Raw genomic sequence first — 6,000 nt, forward strand, 5'->3', positions numbered from 1 at the left:
CAATCTTGGATGTTTTATATGCCATTATATGCAATTATATATCATTTTTTGGGACTAACCTATTAACTTAGTGCCCAGTGCCATTTGCTGTTTTTTGCCTGTTTTTTCTTTTCAGGAAATCAATATCAAACAAAGTACAAACGAAGAGAAAACTTTGGATTAATTTTTTCTGGACCAGAAGAGAGCCTAGAAGGTTCGAGAGAAGGCCAGATGAGACACGAGGAGCGACAACCTCGAGAGGCACGCCCCAGGGCCGCCCCCAAGGCTTGTGGGCCCCTCGTGGCACCTCCAATCCTAATTCCGCCTCTATAAATTCTCAAATATTCCCCTGACATCAGAGAGCCACTCGAAATACGTTTTTCGCCGACGCAAGTTTTTGTTCCCATGAGATCCTATCTGGAGGCCTTCTTCGGTACTCTGCTGGAGGGGGAATTGATCATGGAGGGACTCTACATCAACCTTGATGCCCTTTCAATGATGCGTGAGTAGTTTACCACAGACCTATGGGTCCATAGTTAGTAGCTATATGGCTTCTTCACTCTCTTTGATCTTCAATACAATGTTCCCTTGATGTTCTTGGAGATCTATTTGGTGTAATGACATTTTGCGGTGTGTTTGTTGGGATCCGATGAATTGTGAGTTTATGATCAGATCTATCCATGAATATTATTTGAGTTTTCTCTGAACTCTTTTATGCATGATTTTTATAGCTTCGTATTTCTCTCCGATCTATTGATTTGGTTTGGTCAACTAGATTTATTTATCTTGCAATGGTTGAGGTGCTTTGTAATGGGTTCGATCTTGTGGTGCTCAATCCCAGTGACAGAAAGGGGCATGACACATATTATATCGTTGCTATTAAGAATAAAGATGGGGTTTATTCATACGTGATAACCCACAAGTATAGGGGATCGCAACAGTTTTCGAGGGTAGAGTATTCAATCCAACTTTATAGATTTGACACAAGGGGAGCCAAAGAATATTTGTACGTATTAGCAGCTGAGTTGTAAATTCAACCACACCTGGAGATTAATTATCTGCAGCAAAGTGATCACTAACAAAGTAGTATGATAGTTTTGATAATAGTAGTAGCAGTAATAGTAACGGTAACAATGATAGTAGTGATTTTGTAGCAAGTGCAATAGTAACAGTAGCAGTAGTAACTTAGCAAGAACAATATGTAGGAAAATCGTAGGCATTGGATCAGTGATTTGTTGGATGATATTCATCATGTGACTGTCATAACCTAGGGCGATACGGCACTAGCTCCAGTTCATAAATATAATATAGGCATGTATTCCATAAATAGTCATACGTGCTTATGGAAAGAACTTGCATGACATCTTTTGTCCTACCCTCCCGTGGCAGCAGGGTCCTATTGGAAACTAAGGGATATTAAGGCCTCCTTTTAATAGAGAACCGGAACAAAGCATTAACACACGGTGAATACATGAACTCCTCAAACTACGGTCATCACCGGGAGTGGTCCCAACTATTGTCACTCTTGGGTTGACGGATCATAACACGTACTAGGTGACTATAACTTGCAATATCGGATCTAGAACATAGATATAATGGTGATAATATAAACGGCTCAGATCTGAAATCAGGGCACCCGGGCCCAAAGTGACAAGCATTAAGCATGGAAAAGTTATAGTAACATCAATCTCAAAACATAGTAGATACTAGGGATCAAGCCCTAAGAAAACTAACACGATTACTTGATGACTCTCATCCAACTCCTCACCGACCAACGAGCCTACGAAGGAATTACTCACTCTCGGTGGGGAGCATCATGGAATTGGCGATGGAGAAGGGTTGGTGATGACGAAGATCGAAGACCCCCCTCTCCGGAGTCCCAAACGGACTGAAGATCAGGCCTCCCGATGAAGAGCAGGATATAGCGGTGGCTCCGTCTCGTGGAATGCAATAATTCTTTCTCCCTGATTTTTTAAGGAAAAATAGGATTTTATAGCGTCGGTTTAAGGGTCTGCGGGGCCACCAGGTGGGGACAACCCACCTGGGCACGCTTGGAGGGGGCGCGCCCTGGTGGGTTGTGCCCACCCAGGTGCCCCCCTCCGGTGGTTCTTGGCTCTAGAAATTCTCTTTTATTGTATAAAAAATCCTCGTAAAGTATCGTTCCATTCTCAGAACTTTTATTTCTGCACAAAAAACAACACGATGGTAGTTCTGCTGAAAACAGCGTCAGTCCGGGTTAGTTTCATTCAAATCATGCAAATTAGAGTCCAAAACAAGAGGAAAAGCGTTAGGAAAAGTAGATACGACGGAGACGTATCAACTCCGCCAAGCTTAAACCTTTGCTTGTCCTCAAGCAATTCAGTTGATAATCTGAAAGTGAAAAAGAAAAACTTTTACAAACTCTTTTGCTCTCGTTTGCATAAATAAGCTTAAACACCACCCAGGTTTTCAGCCAATATTATAACTAACCATGCCGACAATAACTCTTAAAAATTATATTAACTCATATCAATGACATAATCAGCTAGCGAGCAATAATAAGATATTTCAAATAGCAACACGTTATCAAAACAACCATGATATAATATGACAATAGTGGTATCTCGCTAGCCCTTTCTGAGACTGCAAAACATAAATGCAGAGCACCTCCAAAGTTCAAACAACAACTAAACATTGTAATTCATGGTAGAAAAGATCCAGTCATGATGCGCCCAAAATTAGCTACACATAATGCATAAGCATGACAGCAGTGCTCTCAGGTTCTAGCGCTTATTTTAGAAGGTGATGACACAACATAAAAGTAAATAGATAGTCCCTTCGCAGAGGGAAGCGGTGATTTGCAGCGGTGCTAGAGCTCAAGTTTTTAAAACAGAGGTAAATGATATTTTGATAAATGCACCCTTCTTGTTTAATTCGCGACCATCATTTATCAATATCTTCCATGCTAAACACATTAGTGGCGGTTCCCAGCGATAAAGTAAATGTTATTACTCTGTAGGAGTTTTTGTTTGATTATTTGTAAGCTCAATTATTTTTGCAGTTTGGGACTGGGCATCCCTATTACCGCCCCCTTTCTCATGCAATGGCGAGTTAATAAACACTCAACCTGAGAATAACCCGCTTAGCATGGAAGATACCGACCACCTCCTGTCGTTCTATGAATAATCTAGCCACACAAAAAGGAAATTTATTTGAAGTTTTTAGAGGTGGCACATGCAAATTTACTTAGGACGGCAGGGTAATACCGCATATAGGTAGGTATGGTGGACTCTTTTGGAATAACTTGGGTTTAAGGTTTTGGACGTACAAGCAGAATTCCCACTTAGTACAGGCGAAGGCTAGCAAATAGGTTGAGAAGCGGCCAGCTAGAGAGCAACAACGGTTATGAACATGCATTATGCATAAGTAACATTGGACACTAGCATGAGTAGGATATGAACACCATGAACATAAATATCATAGAGGCTATGTTGGTTTTGATTCAACTACATGCATGAACATGTGCCAAGTCAAGCCACTCAAACATTCAGAGGAGGATACCATATCATCATACTACATCACAATCATTTTAACACAATGTTAACATCCAAGATAAATCATTATCCACTCCTAGCTACTTATGCATGGCATGCAGGACTATAATCTCTAATTGTCATTGCAAACATGTTTAATCATTATGAGCTAAATCATGGATACTAGGTTAAACATATTTACAAAAAACGGAACAAGTCGAGTTCATACCCATTTCTCTCTGCCACGGCCAGTTCACCGAATATCGTCATTATTGCCTTTCACTTGCATGACCAAACGATATGAAAATAATAATAGTGCAAGAGTGCCATGGACTAAGATGGAATCTGCAAACATTTTATTCAACAGGAGAAGACACGGTAAAATGGGCTCTTTATTAATTTAACAATTATGCAAATGAGAGCCACTCAACATTTTCATCGTGGTCTTCTCCTTGGTATGATTCAATAAGAAGAAAAGAAATTGAGAGAAACACACTAAAATATTTTTGGAGTTTTTGGTTTTCTTGAACAAGCAAATAAAAGGGAAAAGCAAAAACGAGAAAACCTATTTACACGGGAAAGCTCCCAATAAGCAAAAGAAGAACAAAGAAATCTTTTTGGGTTTTCTTTTTAGTACTACAACGATTTAAAATAGGAAGAAAAATAAAAAAGAAGCAGGAAATATATTTTTGGATTTTCTCAAAGTTTTTCAAACACACAAGAAGAAAGCGGGAAAATAAATTTAGCATGGATAATAGAATGAAAAAGTGCGGACACCGACAACTGGAATGAAATGTGTGAACATGAATGAAATGTCGGTGGAAATACGTACCGCAAGCATAGGATTTTGGCCTAACTTGGTTATCAGTCAGTAGCCTGCATATTGGTCAGAGTGATAGCTCACAGAGGCTCGTGGTGCGGATGCCTCATCCTGCTGTGCGGCTACAACCACAGCGTTATGAGCTCGGGCCTCGCTCTCAAGAACAAAATATCTTCCCCTACTGTGAAAATCCAAGAGAGGAGGCACAGGCAAATATGTGTGTACAACGGAGTCTTGATTAAACAACAATTTATATGTGAAATTATGGGGATCACCTCTAAGGATCTTATGACGTTTCATAGCTTCAAAGTCTAAATACTGCGTGGGTAAAATAGGTTCATAGGGCAAAGGTGAAACACCCAGCTCTCTGGCTAAGCGTGTGGCATAAATTCCACCATAGAAATAGCCATTATTAGCATTGTGTTGTAACCTGCGTGCAACAATCACTCCAAGATTGTAACTTCTATCACCGGTGAGAGCGGTGCGTATGAGGCTCAAGTCGGGAGCACAAAGTGTACTACAATCTTGTTTGCCTACAATACATTTTCCATTAAATAATGCGAAGTACTGAATTGCGGGAAAATGAATGCTCTTTATTCTACCTTGCGTCACTCCCCTAGTTTCACCATAGCAAAGACTAGTTAAAAATGTTTGGAACTCATATCTTGGTGGTTCGTCAAGCGAACCCCGGAATGGGATTTTGCAGTGGTGAGCAAATCTCTCTAAAGATATGGTAAATGAATTTTCATATAGTTTAAATGACACCCTAGACTCACGGGGATGGAATTTAAATCCTTTGAAAAATGATTCAGTGAGAGTGTGGTGTTGATTGCACTTATCTGAAATGTAGGGACCGAGATCGGCATTGTGAACATATTTCTCAAATTCCACCTTAATACCCACACTCACCATATAATCGTCGCATGGCCATAGGCATGTTCCGGTGGCGGCATCTTGTATGGAAATTTCACTTGGTTCAACATAAGACCGACGAACAGAGCTATCACTAGAAGATGCCTCCGAGGATCTCCTCATCGAAGAACTCCTGCCAAAGAGGTTCATCATATTCGTGTACAATTTTCTGAACTTTTTCAGGTGGCAAAAATTTGTCAACAAAACTTCACAAGATTGATAGCAACTACTCATAGGGATGCATAGAGGCCATAGCAAGCATTCAAACTACTTAGAACTCTAAGAATTCAACATGCAAGCTCATCTACAGCAGCACCAATAATAGCTAATTATTCAAAATATAAACCACTAAAGCCAAACCTAATTGGACAAACAGAGGAGTCACATACCAAGCAATAATCCCTCGAAACAGTTTCTGAAACGGAGCTTCGAGCAAAGAGATCGAAATCCGCGGGTTTGCCAGCAAAAACACGAGAAAGAGAGCAATGGTGAATTTTTTCTGGAGGTAGGTGAGGATTTGGGATGAAGAGATAAGTAAGGGGGCCAACATGGGGACCACAACCCACCAAGGCGCGCCTGGGTGTCCTCGCGCGCCCAGGTGGGTTGTGCCCACCTCGTGCACCTCCCTTTGATATTATTTGCACCAAAAATTCTTAAATATTCAGAAAAAAATCATGTTAAATTTTCTGAGCATTCTGAGAATTTTTATTTTTGGGTCATTTTTTATTGCACGGGAAATTCAGAAAACAGACAAGACATGGCATTTTATTTTATTTA

The sequence above is a fragment of the Triticum aestivum genome, chromosome 5B, assembly GCF_018294505.1.
Source record: "Triticum aestivum cultivar Chinese Spring chromosome 5B, IWGSC CS RefSeq v2.1, whole genome shotgun sequence".
NCBI lineage: Eukaryota > Viridiplantae > Streptophyta > Magnoliopsida > Poales > Poaceae > Triticum > Triticum aestivum.